At 47.2% G+C, this 16,354-nt stretch overlaps 56 non-coding genes across 56 annotated transcripts; 40 read left to right on the top strand and 16 right to left on the bottom strand.

The window, feature by feature from the left end:
- Positions 1-231: 231 nt before the first annotated feature.
- Positions 232-304, bottom strand: trnaa-agc (transfer RNA alanine (anticodon AGC)). Its single transcript has one exon. It is a non-coding gene; the product is annotated as a tRNA-Ala (tRNA).
- Positions 305-405: 101 nt separating this feature from the next.
- Positions 406-479, top strand: trnai-aau (transfer RNA isoleucine (anticodon AAU)). Its single transcript has one exon. It is a non-coding gene; the product is annotated as a tRNA-Ile (tRNA).
- Positions 480-699: 220 nt separating this feature from the next.
- Positions 700-772, top strand: trnar-ucg (transfer RNA arginine (anticodon UCG)). Its single transcript has one exon. It is a non-coding gene; the product is annotated as a tRNA-Arg (tRNA).
- Positions 773-1,030: 258 nt separating this feature from the next.
- On the bottom strand, positions 1,031-1,103 carry trnaa-agc (transfer RNA alanine (anticodon AGC)). The gene has a single exon. It is a non-coding gene; the product is annotated as a tRNA-Ala (tRNA).
- A 101-nt stretch (positions 1,104-1,204) lies between these two features.
- On the top strand, positions 1,205-1,278 carry trnai-aau (transfer RNA isoleucine (anticodon AAU)). Its single transcript has one exon. It is a non-coding gene; the product is annotated as a tRNA-Ile (tRNA).
- A 220-nt stretch (positions 1,279-1,498) lies between these two features.
- Positions 1,499-1,571, top strand: trnar-ucg (transfer RNA arginine (anticodon UCG)). The gene has a single exon. It is a non-coding gene; the product is annotated as a tRNA-Arg (tRNA).
- A 258-nt stretch (positions 1,572-1,829) lies between these two features.
- trnaa-agc (transfer RNA alanine (anticodon AGC)) lies at positions 1,830-1,902 on the bottom strand. The gene has a single exon. It is a non-coding gene; the product is annotated as a tRNA-Ala (tRNA).
- A 101-nt stretch (positions 1,903-2,003) lies between these two features.
- On the top strand, positions 2,004-2,077 carry trnai-aau (transfer RNA isoleucine (anticodon AAU)). Its single transcript has one exon. It is a non-coding gene; the product is annotated as a tRNA-Ile (tRNA).
- Positions 2,078-2,297: 220 nt separating this feature from the next.
- trnar-ucg (transfer RNA arginine (anticodon UCG)) lies at positions 2,298-2,370 on the top strand. Its single transcript has one exon. It is a non-coding gene; the product is annotated as a tRNA-Arg (tRNA).
- A 258-nt stretch (positions 2,371-2,628) lies between these two features.
- trnaa-agc (transfer RNA alanine (anticodon AGC)) lies at positions 2,629-2,701 on the bottom strand. Its single transcript has one exon. It is a non-coding gene; the product is annotated as a tRNA-Ala (tRNA).
- Positions 2,702-2,802: 101 nt separating this feature from the next.
- On the top strand, positions 2,803-2,876 carry trnai-aau (transfer RNA isoleucine (anticodon AAU)). The gene has a single exon. It is a non-coding gene; the product is annotated as a tRNA-Ile (tRNA).
- A 220-nt stretch (positions 2,877-3,096) lies between these two features.
- On the top strand, positions 3,097-3,169 carry trnar-ucg (transfer RNA arginine (anticodon UCG)). Its single transcript has one exon. It is a non-coding gene; the product is annotated as a tRNA-Arg (tRNA).
- Positions 3,170-3,601: 432 nt separating this feature from the next.
- Positions 3,602-3,675, top strand: trnai-aau (transfer RNA isoleucine (anticodon AAU)). The gene has a single exon. It is a non-coding gene; the product is annotated as a tRNA-Ile (tRNA).
- Positions 3,676-3,895: 220 nt separating this feature from the next.
- On the top strand, positions 3,896-3,968 carry trnar-ucg (transfer RNA arginine (anticodon UCG)). Its single transcript has one exon. It is a non-coding gene; the product is annotated as a tRNA-Arg (tRNA).
- Positions 3,969-4,226: 258 nt separating this feature from the next.
- trnaa-agc (transfer RNA alanine (anticodon AGC)) lies at positions 4,227-4,299 on the bottom strand. Its single transcript has one exon. It is a non-coding gene; the product is annotated as a tRNA-Ala (tRNA).
- A 101-nt stretch (positions 4,300-4,400) lies between these two features.
- Positions 4,401-4,474, top strand: trnai-aau (transfer RNA isoleucine (anticodon AAU)). The gene has a single exon. It is a non-coding gene; the product is annotated as a tRNA-Ile (tRNA).
- Positions 4,475-4,694: 220 nt separating this feature from the next.
- trnar-ucg (transfer RNA arginine (anticodon UCG)) lies at positions 4,695-4,767 on the top strand. The gene has a single exon. It is a non-coding gene; the product is annotated as a tRNA-Arg (tRNA).
- A 258-nt stretch (positions 4,768-5,025) lies between these two features.
- trnaa-agc (transfer RNA alanine (anticodon AGC)) lies at positions 5,026-5,098 on the bottom strand. Its single transcript has one exon. It is a non-coding gene; the product is annotated as a tRNA-Ala (tRNA).
- Positions 5,099-5,199: 101 nt separating this feature from the next.
- trnai-aau (transfer RNA isoleucine (anticodon AAU)) lies at positions 5,200-5,273 on the top strand. The gene has a single exon. It is a non-coding gene; the product is annotated as a tRNA-Ile (tRNA).
- Positions 5,274-5,493: 220 nt separating this feature from the next.
- trnar-ucg (transfer RNA arginine (anticodon UCG)) lies at positions 5,494-5,566 on the top strand. The gene has a single exon. It is a non-coding gene; the product is annotated as a tRNA-Arg (tRNA).
- Positions 5,567-5,824: 258 nt separating this feature from the next.
- trnaa-agc (transfer RNA alanine (anticodon AGC)) lies at positions 5,825-5,897 on the bottom strand. Its single transcript has one exon. It is a non-coding gene; the product is annotated as a tRNA-Ala (tRNA).
- A 101-nt stretch (positions 5,898-5,998) lies between these two features.
- trnai-aau (transfer RNA isoleucine (anticodon AAU)) lies at positions 5,999-6,072 on the top strand. Its single transcript has one exon. It is a non-coding gene; the product is annotated as a tRNA-Ile (tRNA).
- A 220-nt stretch (positions 6,073-6,292) lies between these two features.
- On the top strand, positions 6,293-6,365 carry trnar-ucg (transfer RNA arginine (anticodon UCG)). Its single transcript has one exon. It is a non-coding gene; the product is annotated as a tRNA-Arg (tRNA).
- Positions 6,366-6,623: 258 nt separating this feature from the next.
- On the bottom strand, positions 6,624-6,696 carry trnaa-agc (transfer RNA alanine (anticodon AGC)). The gene has a single exon. It is a non-coding gene; the product is annotated as a tRNA-Ala (tRNA).
- A 101-nt stretch (positions 6,697-6,797) lies between these two features.
- Positions 6,798-6,871, top strand: trnai-aau (transfer RNA isoleucine (anticodon AAU)). The gene has a single exon. It is a non-coding gene; the product is annotated as a tRNA-Ile (tRNA).
- A 220-nt stretch (positions 6,872-7,091) lies between these two features.
- On the top strand, positions 7,092-7,164 carry trnaq-uug (transfer RNA glutamine (anticodon UUG)). The gene has a single exon. It is a non-coding gene; the product is annotated as a tRNA-Gln (tRNA).
- Positions 7,165-7,422: 258 nt separating this feature from the next.
- On the bottom strand, positions 7,423-7,495 carry trnaa-agc (transfer RNA alanine (anticodon AGC)). Its single transcript has one exon. It is a non-coding gene; the product is annotated as a tRNA-Ala (tRNA).
- Positions 7,496-7,596: 101 nt separating this feature from the next.
- trnai-aau (transfer RNA isoleucine (anticodon AAU)) lies at positions 7,597-7,670 on the top strand. The gene has a single exon. It is a non-coding gene; the product is annotated as a tRNA-Ile (tRNA).
- A 220-nt stretch (positions 7,671-7,890) lies between these two features.
- trnar-ucg (transfer RNA arginine (anticodon UCG)) lies at positions 7,891-7,963 on the top strand. Its single transcript has one exon. It is a non-coding gene; the product is annotated as a tRNA-Arg (tRNA).
- A 258-nt stretch (positions 7,964-8,221) lies between these two features.
- On the bottom strand, positions 8,222-8,294 carry trnaa-agc (transfer RNA alanine (anticodon AGC)). The gene has a single exon. It is a non-coding gene; the product is annotated as a tRNA-Ala (tRNA).
- A 101-nt stretch (positions 8,295-8,395) lies between these two features.
- On the top strand, positions 8,396-8,469 carry trnai-aau (transfer RNA isoleucine (anticodon AAU)). The gene has a single exon. It is a non-coding gene; the product is annotated as a tRNA-Ile (tRNA).
- Positions 8,470-8,684: 215 nt separating this feature from the next.
- On the top strand, positions 8,685-8,757 carry trnar-ucg (transfer RNA arginine (anticodon UCG)). The gene has a single exon. It is a non-coding gene; the product is annotated as a tRNA-Arg (tRNA).
- A 432-nt stretch (positions 8,758-9,189) lies between these two features.
- trnai-aau (transfer RNA isoleucine (anticodon AAU)) lies at positions 9,190-9,263 on the top strand. Its single transcript has one exon. It is a non-coding gene; the product is annotated as a tRNA-Ile (tRNA).
- A 220-nt stretch (positions 9,264-9,483) lies between these two features.
- On the top strand, positions 9,484-9,556 carry trnar-ucg (transfer RNA arginine (anticodon UCG)). The gene has a single exon. It is a non-coding gene; the product is annotated as a tRNA-Arg (tRNA).
- A 258-nt stretch (positions 9,557-9,814) lies between these two features.
- trnaa-agc (transfer RNA alanine (anticodon AGC)) lies at positions 9,815-9,887 on the bottom strand. The gene has a single exon. It is a non-coding gene; the product is annotated as a tRNA-Ala (tRNA).
- Positions 9,888-9,988: 101 nt separating this feature from the next.
- Positions 9,989-10,062, top strand: trnai-aau (transfer RNA isoleucine (anticodon AAU)). The gene has a single exon. It is a non-coding gene; the product is annotated as a tRNA-Ile (tRNA).
- A 220-nt stretch (positions 10,063-10,282) lies between these two features.
- trnar-ucg (transfer RNA arginine (anticodon UCG)) lies at positions 10,283-10,355 on the top strand. The gene has a single exon. It is a non-coding gene; the product is annotated as a tRNA-Arg (tRNA).
- Positions 10,356-10,787: 432 nt separating this feature from the next.
- trnai-aau (transfer RNA isoleucine (anticodon AAU)) lies at positions 10,788-10,861 on the top strand. The gene has a single exon. It is a non-coding gene; the product is annotated as a tRNA-Ile (tRNA).
- Positions 10,862-11,081: 220 nt separating this feature from the next.
- trnar-ucg (transfer RNA arginine (anticodon UCG)) lies at positions 11,082-11,154 on the top strand. The gene has a single exon. It is a non-coding gene; the product is annotated as a tRNA-Arg (tRNA).
- Positions 11,155-11,412: 258 nt separating this feature from the next.
- On the bottom strand, positions 11,413-11,485 carry trnaa-agc (transfer RNA alanine (anticodon AGC)). Its single transcript has one exon. It is a non-coding gene; the product is annotated as a tRNA-Ala (tRNA).
- Positions 11,486-11,586: 101 nt separating this feature from the next.
- Positions 11,587-11,660, top strand: trnai-aau (transfer RNA isoleucine (anticodon AAU)). Its single transcript has one exon. It is a non-coding gene; the product is annotated as a tRNA-Ile (tRNA).
- Positions 11,661-11,875: 215 nt separating this feature from the next.
- Positions 11,876-11,948, top strand: trnar-ucg (transfer RNA arginine (anticodon UCG)). The gene has a single exon. It is a non-coding gene; the product is annotated as a tRNA-Arg (tRNA).
- Positions 11,949-12,380: 432 nt separating this feature from the next.
- On the top strand, positions 12,381-12,454 carry trnai-aau (transfer RNA isoleucine (anticodon AAU)). Its single transcript has one exon. It is a non-coding gene; the product is annotated as a tRNA-Ile (tRNA).
- A 220-nt stretch (positions 12,455-12,674) lies between these two features.
- On the top strand, positions 12,675-12,747 carry trnar-ucg (transfer RNA arginine (anticodon UCG)). Its single transcript has one exon. It is a non-coding gene; the product is annotated as a tRNA-Arg (tRNA).
- A 258-nt stretch (positions 12,748-13,005) lies between these two features.
- On the bottom strand, positions 13,006-13,078 carry trnaa-agc (transfer RNA alanine (anticodon AGC)). The gene has a single exon. It is a non-coding gene; the product is annotated as a tRNA-Ala (tRNA).
- A 101-nt stretch (positions 13,079-13,179) lies between these two features.
- On the top strand, positions 13,180-13,253 carry trnai-aau (transfer RNA isoleucine (anticodon AAU)). Its single transcript has one exon. It is a non-coding gene; the product is annotated as a tRNA-Ile (tRNA).
- A 220-nt stretch (positions 13,254-13,473) lies between these two features.
- On the top strand, positions 13,474-13,546 carry trnar-ucg (transfer RNA arginine (anticodon UCG)). The gene has a single exon. It is a non-coding gene; the product is annotated as a tRNA-Arg (tRNA).
- Positions 13,547-13,804: 258 nt separating this feature from the next.
- Positions 13,805-13,877, bottom strand: trnaa-agc (transfer RNA alanine (anticodon AGC)). The gene has a single exon. It is a non-coding gene; the product is annotated as a tRNA-Ala (tRNA).
- A 101-nt stretch (positions 13,878-13,978) lies between these two features.
- On the top strand, positions 13,979-14,052 carry trnai-aau (transfer RNA isoleucine (anticodon AAU)). The gene has a single exon. It is a non-coding gene; the product is annotated as a tRNA-Ile (tRNA).
- Positions 14,053-14,272: 220 nt separating this feature from the next.
- On the top strand, positions 14,273-14,345 carry trnar-ucg (transfer RNA arginine (anticodon UCG)). The gene has a single exon. It is a non-coding gene; the product is annotated as a tRNA-Arg (tRNA).
- A 258-nt stretch (positions 14,346-14,603) lies between these two features.
- Positions 14,604-14,676, bottom strand: trnaa-agc (transfer RNA alanine (anticodon AGC)). Its single transcript has one exon. It is a non-coding gene; the product is annotated as a tRNA-Ala (tRNA).
- A 101-nt stretch (positions 14,677-14,777) lies between these two features.
- On the top strand, positions 14,778-14,851 carry trnai-aau (transfer RNA isoleucine (anticodon AAU)). Its single transcript has one exon. It is a non-coding gene; the product is annotated as a tRNA-Ile (tRNA).
- A 220-nt stretch (positions 14,852-15,071) lies between these two features.
- Positions 15,072-15,144, top strand: trnar-ucg (transfer RNA arginine (anticodon UCG)). Its single transcript has one exon. It is a non-coding gene; the product is annotated as a tRNA-Arg (tRNA).
- Positions 15,145-15,576: 432 nt separating this feature from the next.
- Positions 15,577-15,650, top strand: trnai-aau (transfer RNA isoleucine (anticodon AAU)). Its single transcript has one exon. It is a non-coding gene; the product is annotated as a tRNA-Ile (tRNA).
- Positions 15,651-15,870: 220 nt separating this feature from the next.
- trnar-ucg (transfer RNA arginine (anticodon UCG)) lies at positions 15,871-15,943 on the top strand. Its single transcript has one exon. It is a non-coding gene; the product is annotated as a tRNA-Arg (tRNA).
- Positions 15,944-16,201: 258 nt separating this feature from the next.
- Positions 16,202-16,274, bottom strand: trnaa-agc (transfer RNA alanine (anticodon AGC)). Its single transcript has one exon. It is a non-coding gene; the product is annotated as a tRNA-Ala (tRNA).
- Positions 16,275-16,354: the final 80 nt, after the last annotated feature.

Genomic DNA, 16,354 nt, shown 5'->3' on the forward strand with positions numbered 1-16,354 from the left:
TCTGTTCAGGAAGAAATATTCCAATGAGAAGCTTTGAACACCAAGCAATGGGACAGTGCTGATTATGGATGAAAACAAGACATAGTCACAGAGATGAAGGTGTGGAAATATGACAGTGCAGAGGTGTGTAACCTTCCTCTGATTTTTATGGGGACATTCAGCAGGAGGAATCCTTTGAATGAAGCCTTGGTGTGTTTTCTTCTTGAGAAGAGACAACAGAAAAGAAGCTAATGGAGAATGCGGGCATCGATCCCGCTACCTCTCGCATGCTAAGCGAGCGCTCTACCATTTGAGCTAATTCCCCTTCTTCAAGACTTTAGCAAGCCTGGTTCGCTCGATGTTTGAAAGCAAAGGAATGTCTTTCATTGTATAAGGGACGTGGTTGTAGATGGAAAGGCAGCAACGGGCCTGTTAGCTCAGTTGGTTAGAGCGTGGTGCTAATAACGCCAAGGTCACAGGTTCGATCCCTGTACAGGCCAGGCTTCATTGTTGCAGAGGGAGAACATCTGGTGAAGACCTTCAGATGTAAAGCTGGCAGTGTTTTCAGCTCAACTCAAGGAATGTGCAACACTGCCCCATCACCTCACACATGGATCCCATGAAGGCAAAAGCTTGATCTTCCAGATCTTGCTTCTCCTCACTGTTTGTCGGTAGACTCGGACCTTGGCCCCGTTCAAATGTACACGTCACTGTCTGCATGACCACGTGGCCTAAAGGACAAGGCGTCTGACTTCGGATCAGAAGATTGAGGGTTCGAATCCCTTCGTGGTTGTCTGTCCTCTCTTCTGTAGTACTTGTGTCTGTTCAGGAAGAAATATTCCAATGAGAAGCTTTGAACACCAAGCAATGGGACAGTGCTGATTATGGATGAAAACAAGACATAGTCACAGAGATGAAGGTGTGGAAATATGACAGTGCAGAGGTGTGTAACCTTCCTCTGATTTTTATGGGGACATTCAGCAGGAGGAATCCTTTGAATGAAGCCTTGGTGTGTTTTCTTCTTGAGAAGAGACAACAGAAAAGAAGGTAATGGAGAATGCGGGCATCGATCCCGCTACCTCTCGCATGCTAAGCGAGCGCTCTACCATTTGAGCTAATTCCCCTTCTTCAAGACTTTAGCAAGCCTGGTTCGCTCGATGTTTGAAAGCAAAGGAATGTCTTTCATTGTATAAGGGACGTGGTTGTAGATAGAAAGGCAGCAACGGGCCTGTTAGCTCAGTTGGTTAGAGCGTGGTGCTAATAACGCCAAGGTCACAGGTTCGATCCCTGTACAGGCCAGGCTTCATTGTTGCAGAGGGAGAACATCTGGTGAAGACCTTCAGATGTAAAGCTGGCAGTGTTTTCAGCTCAACTCAAGGAATGTGCAACACTGCCCCATCACCTCACACATGGATCCCATGAAGGCAAAAGCTTGATCTTCCAGATCTTGCTTCTCCTCACTGTTTGTCGGTAGACTCGGACCTTCGCCCCGTTCAAATGTACACGTCACTGTGTGCATGACCACGTGGCCTAAAGGACAAGGCGTCTGACTTCGGATCAGAAGATTGAGGGTTCGAATCCCTTCGTGGTTGTCTGTCCTCTCTTCTGTAGTACTTGTGTCTGTTCAGGAAGAAATATTCCAATGAGAAGCTTTGAACACCAAGCAATGGGACAGTGCTGATTATGGATGAAAACAAGACATAGTCACAGAGATGAAGGTGTGGAAATATGACAGTGCAGAGGTGTGTAACCTTCCTCTGATTTTTATGGGGGCATTCAGCAGGAGGAATCCTTTGAATGAAGCCTTGGTGTGTTTTCTTCTTGAGAAGAGACAACAGAAAAGAAGCTAATGGAGAATGCGGGCATCGATCCCGCTACCTCTCGCATGCTAAGCGAGCGCTCTACCATTTGAGCTAATTCCCCTTCTTCAAGACTTTAGCAAGCCTGGTTCGCTCGATGTTTGAAAGCAAAGGAATGTCTTTCATTGTATAAGGGACGTGGTTGTAGATAGAAAGGCAGCAACGGGCCTGTTAGCTCAGTTGGTTAGAGCGTGGTGCTAATAACGCCAAGGTCACAGGTTCGATCCCTGTACAGGCCAGGCTTCATTGTTGCAGAGGGAGAACATCTGGTGAAGACCTTCAGATGTAAAGCTGGCAGTGTTTTCAGCTCAACTCAAGGAATGTGCAACACTGCCCCATCACCTCACACATGGATCCCATGAAGGCAAAAGCTTGATCTTCCAGATCTTGCTTCTCCTCACTGTTTGTCGGTAGACTCGGACCTTCGCCCCGTTCAAATGTACACGTCACTGTGTGCATGACCACGTGGCCTAAAGGACAAGGCGTCTGACTTCGGATCAGAAGATTGAGGGTTCGAATCCCTTCGTGGTTGTCTGTCCTCTCTTCTGTAGTACTTGTGTCTGTTCAGGAAGAAATATTCCAATGAGAAGCTTTGAACACCAAGCAATGGGACAGTGCTGATTATGGATGAAAACAAGACATAGTCACAGAGATGAAGGTGTGGAAATATGACAGTGCAGAGGTGTGTAACCTTCCTCTGATTTTTATGGGGGCATTCAGCAGGAGGAATCCTTTGAATGAAGCCTTGGTGTGTTTTCTTCTTGAGAAGAGACAACAGAAAAGAAGCTAATGGAGAATGCGGGCATCGATCCCGCTACCTCTCGCATGCTAAGCGAGCGCTCTACCATTTGAGCTAATTCCCCTTCTTCAAGACTTTAGCAAGCCTGGTTCGCTCGATGTTTGAAAGCAAAGGAATGTCTTTCATTGTATAAGGGACGTGGTTGTAGATGGAAAGGCAGCAACGGGCCTGTTAGCTCAGTTGGTTAGAGCGTGGTGCTAATAACGCCAAGGTCACAGGTTCGATCCCTGTACAGGCCAGGCTTCATTGTTGCAGAGGGAGAACATCTGGTGAAGACCTTCAGATGTAAAGCTGGCAGTGTTTTCAGCTCAACTCAAGGAATGTGCAACACTGCCCCATCACCTCACACATGGATCCCATGAAGGCAAAAGCTTGATCTTCCAGATCTTGCTTCTCCTCACTGTTTGTCGGTAGACTCGGACCTTCGCCCCGTTCAAATGTACACGTCACTGTCTGCATGACCACGTGGCCTAAAGGACAAGGCGTCTGACTTCGGATCAGAAGATTGAGGGTTCGAATCCCTTCGTGGTTGTCTGTCCTCTCTTCTGTAGTACTTGTGTCTGTTCAGGAAGAAATATTCCAATGAGAAGCTTTGAACACCAAGCAATGGGACAGTGCTGATTATGGATGAAAACAAGACATAGTCACAGAGATGAAGGTGTGGAAATATGACAGTGCAGAGGTGTGTAACCTTCCTCTGATTTTTATGGGGACATTCAGCAGGAGGAATCCTTTGAATGAGGGCTTGGTGTGTTTTCTTCTTGAGAAGAGACAACAGAAAAGAAGGTAATGGAGAATGCGGGCATCGATCCCTCTACCTCTCGCATGCTAAGCGAGCGCTCTACCATTTGAGCTAATTCCCCTTCTTCAAGACATCAGCAAGCCTGGTTCGCTCGATGTTTGAAAGCAAAGGAATGTCTTTCATTGTATAAGGGACGTGGTTGTAGATAGAAAGGCAGCAACGGGCCTGTTAGCTCAGTTGGTTAGAGCGTGGTGCTAATAACGCCAAGGTCACAGGTTCGATCCCTGTACAGGCCAGGCTTCATTGTTGCAGAGGGAGAACGTCTGGTGAAGACCTTCAGATGTAAAGCTGGCAGTGTTTTCAGCTCAACTCAAGGAATGTGCAACACTGCCCCATCACCTCACACATGGATCCCATGAAGGCAAAAGCTTGATCTTCCAGATCTTGCTTCTCCTCACTGTTTGTCGGTAGACTCGGACCTTGGCCCCGTTCAAATGTACACGTCACTGTCTGCATGACCACGTGGCCTAAAGGACAAGGCGTCTGACTTCGGATCAGAAGATTGAGGGTTCGAATCCCTTCGTGGTTGTCTGTCCTCTCTTCTGTAGTACTTGTGTCTGTTCAGGAAGAAATATTCCAATGAGAAGCTTTGAACACCAAGCAATGGGACAGTGCTGATTATGGATGAAAACAAGACATAGTCACAGAGATGAAGGTGTGGAAATATGACAGTGCAGAGGTGTGTAACCTTCCTCTGATTTTTATGGGGACATTCAGCAGGAGGAATCCTTTGAATGAAGCCTTGGTGTGTTTTCTTCTTGAGAAGAGACAACAGAAAAGAAGCTAATGGAGAATGCGGGCATCGATCCCGCTACCTCTCGCATGCTAAGCGAGCGCTCTACCATTTGAGCTAATTCCCCTTCTTCAAGACTTTAGCAAGCCTGGTTCGCTCGATGTTTGAAAGCAAAGGAATGTCTTTCATTGTATAAGGGACGTGGTTGTAGATAGAAAGGCAGCAACGGGCCTGTTAGCTCAGTTGGTTAGAGCGTGGTGCTAATAACGCCAAGGTCACAGGTTCGATCCCTGTACAGGCCAGGCTTCATTGTTGCAGAGGGAGAACATCTGGTGAAGACCTTCAGATGTAAAGCTGGCAGTGTTTTCAGCTCAACTCAAGGAATGTGCAACACTGCCCCATCACCTCACACATGGATCCCATGAAGGCAAAAGCTTGATCTTCCAGATCTTGCTTCTCCTCACTGTTTGTCGGTAGACTCTGACCTTCGCCCCGTTCAAATGTACACGTCACTGTGTGCATGACCACGTGGCCTAAAGGACAAGGCGTCTGACTTCGGATCAGAAGATTGAGGGTTCGAATCCCTTCGTGGTTGTCTGTCCTCTCTTCTGTAGTACTTGTGTCTGTTCAGGAAGAAATATTCCAATGAGAAGCTTTGAACACCAAGCAATGGGACAGTGCTGATTATGGATGAAAACAAGACATAGTCACAGAGATGAAGGTGTGGAAATATGACAGTGCAGAGGTGTGTAACCTTCCTCTGATTTTTATGGGGACATTCAGCAGGAGGAATCCTTTGAATGAAGCCTTGGTGTGTTTTCTTCTTGAGAAGAGACAACAGAAAAGAAGGTAATGGAGAATGCGGGCATCGATCCCGCTACCTCTCGCATGCTAAGCGAGCGCTCTACCATTTGAGCTAATTCCCCTTCTTCAAGACTTTAGCAAGCCTGGTTCGCTCGATGTTTGAAAGCAAAGGAATGTCTTTCATTGTATAAGGGACGTGGTTGTAGATGGAAAGGCAGCAACGGGCCTGTTAGCTCAGTTGGTTAGAGCGTGGTGCTAATAACGCCAAGGTCACAGGTTCGATCCCTGTACAGGCCAGGCTTCATTGTTGCAGAGGGAGAACATCTGGTGAAGACCTTCAGATGTAAAGCTGGCAGTGTTTTCAGCTCAACTCAAGGAATGTGCAACACTGCCCCATCACCTCACACATGGATTCCATGAAGGCAAAAGCTTGATCTTCCAGATCTTGCTTCTCCTCACTGTTTGTCGGTAGACTCGGACCTTCGCCCCGTTCAAATGTACACGTCACTGTGTGCATGACCACGTGGCCTAAAGGACAAGGCGTCTGACTTCGGATCAGAAGATTGAGGGTTCGAATCCCTTCGTGGTTGTCTGTCCTCTCTTCTGTAGTACTTGTGTCTGTTCAGGAAGAAATATTCCAATGAGAAGCTTTGAACACCAAGCAATGGGACAGTGCTGATTATGGATGAAAACAAGACATAGTCACAGAGATGAAGGTGAGGAAATATGACAGTGCAGAGGTGTGTAACCTTCCTCTGATTTTTATGGGGACATTCAGCAGGAGGAATCCTTTGAATGAAGCCTTGGTGTGTTTTCTTCTTGAGAAGAGACAACAGAAAAGAAGCTAATGGAGAATGCGGGCATCGATCCCGCTACCTCTCGCATGCTAAGCGAGCGCTCTACCATTTGAGCTAATTCCCCTTCTTCAAGACTTTAGCAAGCCTGGTTCGCTCGATGTTTGAAAGCAAAGGAATGTCTTTCATTGTATAAGGGACGTGGTTGTAGATGGAAAGGCAGCAACGGGCCTGTTAGCTCAGTTGGTTAGAGCGTGGTGCTAATAACGCCAAGGTCACAGGTTCGATCCCTGTACAGGCCAGGCTTCATTGTTGCAGAGGGAGAACATCTGGTGAAGACCTTCAGATGTAAAGCTGGCAGTGTTTTCAGCTCAACTCAAGGAATGTGCAACACTGCCCCATCACCTCACACATGGATCCCATGAAGGCAAAAGCTTGATCTTCCAGATCTTGCTTCTCCTCACTGTTTGTCGGTAGACTCGGACCTTCGCCCCGTTCAAATGTACACGTCACTGTGTGCATGACCACGTGGCCTAAAGGACAAGGCGTCTGACTTCGGATCAGAAGATTGAGGGTTCGAATCCCTTCGTGGTTGTCTGTCCTCTCTTCTGTAGTACTTGTGTCTGTTCAGGAAGAAATATTCCAATGAGAAGCTTTGAACACCAAGCAATGGGACAGTGCTGATTATGGATGAAAACAAGACATAGTCACAGAGATGAAGGTGTGGAAATATGACAGTGCAGAGGTGTGTAACCTTCCTCTGATTTTTATGGGGGCATTCAGCAGGAGGAATCCTTTGAATGAAGCCTTGGTGTGTTTTCTTCTTGAGAAGAGACAACAGAAAAGAAGCTAATGGAGAATGCGGGCATCGATCCCGCTACCTCTCGCATGCTAAGCGAGCGCTCTACCATTTGAGCTAATTCCCCTTCTTCAAGACTTTAGCAGGCCTGGTTCGCTCGATGTTTGAAAGCAAAGGAATGTCTTTCATTGTATAAGGGACGTGGTTGTAGATAGAAAGGCAGCAACGGGCCTGTTAGCTCAGTTGGTTAGAGCGTGGTGCTAATAACGCCAAGGTCACAGGTTCGATCCCTGTACAGGCCAGGCTTCATTGTTGCAGAGGGAGAACATCTGGTGAAGACCTTCAGATGTAAAGCTGGCAGTGTTTTCAGCTCAACTCAAGGAATGTGCAACACTGCCCCATCACCTCACACATGGATCCCATGAAGGCAAAAGCTTGATCTTCCAGATCTTGCTTCTCCTCACTGTTTGTCGGTAGACTCGGACCTTCGCCCCGTTCAAATGTACACGTCACTGTCTGCATGACCACGTGGCCTAAAGGACAAGGCGTCTGACTTTGGATCAGAAGATTGAGGGTTCGAATCCCTTCGTGGTTGTCTGTCCTCTCTTCTGTAGTACTTGCGTCTGTTCAGGAAGAAATATTCCAATGAGAAGCTTTGAACACCAAGCAATGGGACAGTGCTGATTATGGATGAAAACAAGACATAGTCACAGAGATGAAGGTGTGGAAATATGACGGTGCAGAGGTGTGTAACCTTCCTCTGATTTTTATGGGGACATTCAGCAGGAGGAATCCTTTGAATGAGGGCTTGGTGTGTTTTCTTCTTGAGAAGAGACAACAGAAAAGAAGGTAATGGAGAATGCGGGCATCGATCCCGCTACCTCTCGCATGCTAAGCGAGCGCTCTACCATTTGAGCTAATTCCCCTTCTTCAAGACATCAGCAAGCCTGGTTCGCTCGATGTTTGAAAGCAAAGGAATGTCTTTCATTGTATAAGGGACGTGGTTGTAGATAGAAAGGCAGCAACGGGCCTGTTAGCTCAGTTGGTTAGAGCGTGGTGCTAATAACGCCAAGGTCACAGGTTCGATCCCTGTACAGGCCAGGCTTCATTGTTGCAGAGGGAGAACGTCTGGTGAAGACCTTCAGATGTAAAGCTGGCAGTGTTTTCAGCTCAACTCAAGGAATGTGCAACACTGCCCCATCACCTCACACATGGATCCCATGAAGGCAAAAGCTTGATCTTCCAGATCTTGCTTCTCCTCACTGTTTGTCGGTAGACTCGGACCTTGGCCCCGTTCAAATGTACACGTCACTGTCTGCATGACCACGTGGCCTAAAGGACAAGGCGTCTGACTTCGGATCAGAAGATTGAGGGTTCGAATCCCTTCGTGGTTGTCTGTCCTCTCTTCTGTAGTACTTGTGTCTGTTCAGGAAGAAATATTCCAATGAGAAGCTTTGAACACCAAGCAATGGGACAGTGCTGATTATGGATGAAAACAAGACATAGTCACAGAGATGAAGGTGTGGAAATATGACGGTGCAGAGGTGTGTAACCTTCCTCCGATTTTTATGGGGACATTCAGCAGGAGGAATCCTTTGAATGAGGGCTTGGTGTGTTTTCTTCTTGAGAAGAGACAACAGAAAAGAAGCTAATGGAGAATGCGGGCATCGATCCCGCTACCTCTCGCATGCTAAGCGAGCGCTCTACCATTTGAGCTAATTCCCCTTCTTCAAGACTTTAGCAAGCCTGGTTCGCTCGATGTTTGAAAGCAAAGGAATGTCTTTCATTGTATAAGGGACGTGGTTGTAGATAGAAAGGCAGCAACGGGCCTGTTAGCTCAGTTGGTTAGAGCGTGGTGCTAATAACGCCAAGGTCACAGGTTCGATCCCTGTACAGGCCAGGCTTCATTGTTGCAGAGGGAGAACATCTGGTGAAGACCTTCAGATGTAAAGCTGGCAGTGTTTTCAGCTCAACTCAAAGAATGTGCAACACCATCACCTCACACATGGATCCCATGAAGGCAAAAGCTTGATCTTCCAGATCTTGCTTCTCCTCACTGTTTGTCGGTAGACTCGGACCTTCGCCCCGTTCAAATGTACACGTCACTGTCTGCATGACCACGTGGCCTAAAGGACAAGGCGTCTGACTTCGGATCAGAAGATTGAGGGTTCGAATCCCTTCGTGGTTGTCTGTCCTCTCTTCTGTAGTACTTGTGTCTGTTCAGGAAGAAATATTCCAATGAGAAGCTTTGAACACCAAGCAATGGGACAGTGCTGATTATGGATGAAAACAAGACATAGTCACAGAGATGAAGGTGTGGAAATATGACAGTGCAGAGGTGTGTAACCTTCCTCTGATTTTTATGGGGACATTCAGCAGGAGGAATCCTTTGAATGAAGCCTTGGTGTGTTTTCTTCTTGAGAAGAGACAACAGAAAAGAAGGTAATGGAGAATGCGGGCATCGATCCCGCTACCTCTCGCATGCTAAGCGAGCCCTCTACCATTTGAGCTAATTCCCCTTCTTCAAGACTTTAGCAAGCCTGGTTCGCTCGATGTTTGAAAGCAAAGGAATGTCTTTCATTGTATAAGGGACGTGGTTGTAGATGGAAAGGCAGCAACGGGCCTGTTAGCTCAGTTGGTTAGAGCGTGGTGCTAATAACGCCAAGGTCACAGGTTCGATCCCTGTACAGGCCAGGCTTCATTGTTGCAGAGGGAGAACATCTGGTGAAGACCTTCAGATGTAAAGCTGGCAGTGTTTTCAGCTCAACTCAAGGAATGTGCAACACTGCCCCATCACCTCACACATGGATCCCATGAAGGCAAAAGCTTGATCTTCCAGATCTTGCTTCTCCTCACTGTTTGTCGGTAGACTCGGACCTTCGCCCCGTTCAAATGTACACGTCACTGTCTGCATGACCACGTGGCCTAAAGGACAAGGCGTCTGACTTCGGATCAGAAGATTGAGGGTTCGAATCCCTTCGTGGTTGTCTGTCCTCTCTTCTGTAGTACTTGTGTCTGTTCAGGAAGAAATATTCCAATGAGAAGCTTTGAACACCAAGCAATGGGACAGTGCTGATTATGGATGAAAACAAGACATAGTCACAGAGATGAAGGTGTGGAAATATGACAGTGCAGAGGTGTGTAACCTTCCTCTGATTTTTATGGGGACATTCAGCAGGAGGAATCCTTTGAATGAAGCCTTGGTGTGTTTTCTTCTTGAGAAGAGACAACAGAAAAGAAGCTAATGGAGAATGCGGGCATCGATCCCGCTACCTCTCGCATGCTAAGCGAGCGCTCTACCATTTGAGCTAATTCCCCTTCTTCAAGACTTTAGCAAGCCTGGTTCGCTCGATGTTTGAAAGCAAAGGAATGTCTTTCATTGTATAAGGGACGTGGTTGTAGATAGAAAGGCAGCAACGGGCCTGTTAGCTCAGTTGCTTAGAGCGTGGTGCTAATAACGCCAAGGTCACAGGTTCGATCCCTGTACAGGCCAGGCTTCATTGTTGCAGAGGGAGAACATCTGGTGAAGACCTTCAGATGTAAAGCTGGCAGTGTTTTCAGCTCAACTCAAGGAATGTGCAACACTGCCCCATCACCTCACACATGGATCCCATGAAGGCAAAAGCTTGATCTTCCAGATCTTGCTTCTCCTCACTGTTTGTCGGTAGACTCGGACCTTGGCCCCGTTCAAATGTACACGTCACTGTGTGCATGACCACGTGGCCTAAAGGACAAGGCGTCTGACTTCGGATCAGAAGATTGAGGGTTCGAATCCCTTCGTGGTTGTCTGTCCTCTCTTCTGTAGTACTTGTGTCTGTTCAGGAAGAAATATTCCAATGAGAAGCTTTGAACACCAAGCAATGGGACAGTGCTGATTATGGATGAAAACAAGACATAGTCACAGAGATGAAGGTGTGGAAATATGACAGTGCAGAGGTGTGTAACCTTCCTCTGATTTTTATGGGGACATTCAGCAGGAGGAATCCTTTGAATGAGGGCTTGGTGTGTTTTCTTCTTGAGAAGAGACAACAGAAAAGAAGGTAATGGAGAATGCGGGCATCGATCCCTCTACCTCTCGCATGCTAAGCGAGCGCTCTACCATTTGAGCTAATTCCCCTTCTTCAAGACATCAGCAAGCCTGGTTCGCTCGATGTTTGAAAGCAAAGGAATGTCTTTCATTGTATAAGGGACGTGGTTGTAGATAGAAAGGCAGCAACGGGCCTGTTAGCTCAGTTGGTTAGAGCGTGGTGCTAATAACGCCAAGGTCACAGGTTCGATCCCTGTACAGGCCAGGCTTCATTGTTGCAGAGGGAGAACGTCTGGTGAAGACCTTCAGATGTAAAGCTGGCAGTGTTTTCAGCTCAACTCAAGGAATGTGCAACACTGCCCCATCACCTCACACATGGATCCCATGAAGGCAAAAGCTTGATCTTCCAGATCTTGCTTCTCCTCACTGTTTGTCGGTAGACTCGGACCTTGGCCCCGTTCAAATGTACACGTCACTGTCTGCATGACCACGTGGCCTAAAGGACAAGGCGTCTGACTTCGGATCAGAAGATTGAGGGTTCGAATCCCTTCGTGGTTGTCTGTCCTCTCTTCTGTAGTACTTGTGTCTGTTCAGGAAGAAATATTCCAATGAGAAGCTTTGAACACCAAGCAATGGGACAGTGCTGATTATGGATGAAAACAAGACATAGTCACAGAGATGAAGGTGTGGAAATATGACGGTGCAGAGGTGTGTAACCTTCCTCCGATTTTTATGGGGACATTCAGCAGGAGGAATCCTTTGAATGAGGGCTTGGTGTGTTTTCTTCTTGAGAAGAGACAACAGAAAAGAAGCTAATGGAGAATGCGGGCATCGATCCCGCTACCTCTCGCATGCTAAGCGAGCGCTCTACCATTTGAGCTAATTCCCCTTCTTCAAGACTTTAGCAAGCCTGGTTCGCTCGATGTTTGAAAGCAAAGGAATGTCTTTCATTGTATAAGGGACGTGGTTGTAGATAGAAAGGCAGCAACGGGCCTGTTAGCTCAGTTGGTTAGAGCGTGGTGCTAATAACGCCAAGGTCACAGGTTCGATCCCTGTACAGGCCAGGCTTCATTGTTGCAGAGGGAGAACATCTGGTGAAGACCTTCAGATGTAAAGCTGGCAGTGTTTTCAGCTCAACTCAAAGAATGTGCAACACCATCACCTCACACATGGATCCCATGAAGGCAAAAGCTTGATCTTCCAGATCTTGCTTCTCCTCACTGTTTGTCGGTAGACTCGGACCTTCGCCCCGTTCAAATGTACACGTCACTGTCTGCATGACCACGTGGCCTAAAGGACAAGGCGTCTGACTTCGGATCAGAAGATTGAGGGTTCGAATCCCTTCGTGGTTGTCTGTCCTCTCTTCTGTAGTACTTGTGTCTGTTCAGGAAGAAATATTCCAATGAGAAGCTTTGAACACCAAGCAATGGGACAGTGCTGATTATGGATGAAAACAAGACATAGTCACAGAGATGAAGGTGTGGAAATATGACAGTGCAGAGGTGTGTAACCTTCCTCTGATTTTTATGGGGACATTCAGCAGGAGGAATCCTTTGAATGAAGCCTTGGTGTGTTTTCTTCTTGAGAAGAGACAACAGAAAAGAAGGTAATGGAGAATGCGGGCATCGATCCCGCTACCTCTCGCATGCTAAGCGAGCCCTCTACCATTTGAGCTAATTCCCCTTCTTCAAGACTTTAGCAAGCCTGGTTCGCTCGATGTTTGAAAGCAAAGGAATGTCTTTCATTGTATAAGGGACGTGGTTGTAGATGGAAAGGCAGCAACGGGCCTGTTAGCTCAGTTGGTTAGAGCGTGGTGCTAATAACGCCAAGGTCACAGGTTCGATCCCTGTACAGGCCAGGCTTCATTGTTGCAGAGGGAGAACATCTGGTGAAGACCTTCAGATGTAAAGCTGGCAGTGTTTTCAGCTCAACTCAAGGAATGTGCAACACTGCCCCATCACCTCACACATGGATCCCATGAAGGCAAAAGCTTGATCTTCCAGATCTTGCTTCTCCTCACTGTTTGTCGGTAGACTCGGACCTTCGCCCCGTTCAAATGTACACGTCACTGTCTGCATGACCACGTGGCCTAAAGGACAAGGCGTCTGACTTCGGATCAGAAGATTGAGGGTTCGAATCCCTTCGTGGTTGTCTGTCCTCTCTTCTGTAGTACTTGTGTCTGTTCAGGAAGAAATATTCCAATGAGAAGCTTTGAACACCAAGCAATGGGACAGTGCTGATTATGGATGAAAACAAGACATAGTCACAGAGATGAAGGTGTGGAAATATGACAGTGCAGAGGTGTGTAACCTTCCTCTGATTTTTATGGGGACATTCAGCAGGAGGAATCCTTTGAATGAAGCCTTGGTGTGTTTTCTTCTTGAGAAGAGACAACAGAAAAGAAGCTAATGGAGAATGCGGGCATCGATCCCGCTACCTCTCGCATGCTAAGCGAGCGCTCTACCATTTGAGCTAATTCCCCTTCTTCAAGACTTTAGCAAGCCTGGTTCGCTCGATGTTTGAAAGCAAAGGAATGTCTTTCATTGTATAAGGGACGTGGTTGTAGATGGAAAGGCAGCAACGGGCCTGTTAGCTCAGTTGGTTAGAGCGTGGTGCTAATAACGCCAAGGTCACAGGTTCGATCCCTGTACAGGCCAGGCTTCATTGTTGCAGAGGGAGAACATCTGGTGAAGACCTTCAGATGTAAAGCTGGCAGTGTTTTCAGCTCAACTCAAGGAATGTGCAACACTGCCCCATCACCTCACACATGGATCCCATGAAGGCAAAAGCTTGATCTTCCAGATCTTGCTTCTCCTCACTGTTTGTCGGTAGACTCGGACCTTGGCCCCGTTCAAATGTACACGTCACTGTCTGCATGACCACGTGGCCTAAAGGACAAGGCGTCTGACTTCGGATCAGAAGATTGAGGGTTCGAATCCCTTCGTGGTTGTCTGTCCTCTCTTCTGTAGTACTTGTGTCTGTTCAGGAAGAAATATTCCAATGAGAAGCTTTGAACACCAAGCAATGGGACAGTGCTGATTATGGATGAAAACAAGACATAGTCACAGAGATGAAGGTGTGGAAATATGACAGTGCAGAGGTGTGTAACCTTCCTCTGATTTTTATGGGGACATTCAGCAGGAGGAATCCTTTGAATGAGGGCTTGGTGTGTTTTCTTCTTGAGAAGAGACAACAGAAAAGAAGCTAATGGAGAATGCGGGCATCGATCCCGCTACCTCTCGCATGCTAAGCGAGCGCTCTACCATTTGAGCTAATTCCCCTTCTTCAAGACTTTAGCAAGCCTGGTTCGCTCGATGTTTGAAAGCAAAGGAATGTCTTTCATTGTATAAGGGACGTGGTTGTAGATAGAAAGGCAGCAACGGGCCTGTTAGCTCAGTTGGTTAGAGCGTGGTGCTAATAACGCCAAGGTCACAGGTTCGATCCCTGTACAGGCCAGGCTTCATTGTTGCAGAGGGAGAACATCTGGTGAAGACCTTCAGATGTAAAGCTGGCAGTGTTTTCAGCTCAACTCAAAGAATGTGCAACACTGCCCCATCACCTCACACATGGATCCCATGAAGGCAAAAGCTTGATCTTCCAGATCTTGCTTCTCCTCACTGTTTGTCGGTAGACTCGGACCTTCGCCCCGTTCAAATGTACACGTCACTGTCTGCATGACCACGTGGCCTAAAGGACAAGGCGTCTGACTTCGGATCAGAAGATTGAGGGTTCGAATCCCTTCGTGGTTGTCTGTCCTCTCTTCTGTAGTACTTGTGTCTGTTCAGGAAGAAATATTCCAATGAGAAGCTTTGAACACCAAGCAATGGGACAGTGCTGATTATGGATGAAAACAAGACATAGTCACAGAGATGAAGGTGTGGAAATATGACAGTGCAGAGGTGTGTAACCTTCCTCTGATTTTTATGGGGACATTCAGCAGGAGGAATCCTTTGAATGAAGCCTTGGTGTGTTTTCTTCTTGAGAAGAGACAACAGAAAAGAAGCTAATGGAGAATGCGGGCATCGATCCCGCTACCTCTCGCATGCTAAGCGAGCGCTCTACCATTTGAGCTAATTCCCCTTCTTCAAGACTTTAGCAAGCCTGGTTCGCTCGATGTTTGAAAGCAAAGGAATGTCTTTCATTGTATAAGGGACGTGGTTGTAGATAGAAAGGCAGCAACGGGCCTGTTAGCTCAGTTGCTTAGAGCGTGGTGCTAATAACGCCAAGGTCACAGGTTCGATCCCTGTACAGGCCAGGCTTCATTGTTGCAGAGGGAGAACATCTGGTGAAGACCTTCAGATGTAAAGCTGGCAGTGTTTTCAGCTCAACTCAAGGAATGTGCAACACTGCCCCATCACCTCACACATGGATCCCATGAAGGCAAAAGCTTGATCTTCCAGATCTTGCTTCTCCTCACTGTTTGTCGGTAGACTCGGACCTTGGCCCCGTTCAAATGTACACGTCACTGTGTGCATGACCACGTGGCCTAAAGGACAAGGCGTCTGACTTCGGATCAGAAGATTGAGGGTTCGAATCCCTTCGTGGTTGTCTGTCCTCTCTTCTGTAGTACTTGTGTCTGTTCAGGAAGAAATATTCCAATGAGAAGCTTTGAACACCAAGCAATGGGACAGTGCTGATTATGGATGAAAACAAGACATAGTCACAGAGATGAAGGTGTGGAAATATGACAGTGCAGAGGTGTGTAACCTTCCTCTGATTTTTATGGGGACATTCAGCAGGAGGAATCCTTTGAATGAGGGCTTGGTGTGTTTTCTTCTTGAGAAGAGACAACAGAAAAGAAGGTAATGGAGAATGCGGGCATCGATCCCTCTACCTCTCGCATGCTAAGCGAGCGCTCTACCATTTGAGCTAATTCCCCTTCTTCAAGACATCAGCAAGCCTGGTTCGCTCGATGTTTGAAAGCAAAGGAATGTCTTTCATTGTATAAGGGACGTGGTTGTAGATAGAAAGGCAGCAACGGGCCTGTTAGCTCAGTTGGTTAGAGCGTGGTGCTAATAACGCCAAGGTCACAGGTTCGATCCCTGTACAGGCCAGGCTTCATTGTTGCAGAGGGAGAACGTCTGGTGAAGACCTTCAGATGTAAAGCTGGCAGTGTTTTCAGCTCAACTCAAGGAATGTGCAACACTGCCCCATCACCTCACACATGGATCCCATGAAGGCAAAAGCTTGATCTTCCAGATCTTGCTTCTCCTCACTGTTTGTCGGTAGACTCGGACCTTGGCCCCGTTCAAATGTACACGTCACTGTCTGCATGACCACGTGGCCTAAAGGACAAGGCGTCTGACTTCGGATCAGAAGATTGAGGGTTCGAATCCCTTCGTGGTTGTCTGTCCTCTCTTCTGTAGTACTTGTGTCTGTTCAGGAAGAAATATTCCAATGAGAAGCTTTGAACACCAAGCAATGGGACAGTGCTGATTATGGATGAAAACAAGACATAGTCACAGAGATGAAGGTGTGGAAATATGACGGTGCAGAGGTGTGTAACCTTCCTCCGATTTTTATGGGGACATTCAGCAGGAGGAATCCTTTGAATGAGGGCTTGGTGTGTTTTCTTCTTGAGAAGAGACAACAGAAAAGAAGCTAATGGAGAATGCGGGCATCGATCCCGCTACCTCTCGCATGCTAAGCGAGCGCTCTACCATTTGAGCTAATTCCCCTTCTTCAAGACTTTAGCAAGCCTGGTTCGCTCGATGTTTGAAAGCAAAGGAATGTCTTTCATTGTATAAGGGACGTGGTT

This window comes from Scomber japonicus, chromosome 17 (genome assembly GCF_027409825.1).
Source record: "Scomber japonicus isolate fScoJap1 chromosome 17, fScoJap1.pri, whole genome shotgun sequence".
NCBI lineage: Eukaryota > Metazoa > Chordata > Actinopteri > Scombriformes > Scombridae > Scomber > Scomber japonicus.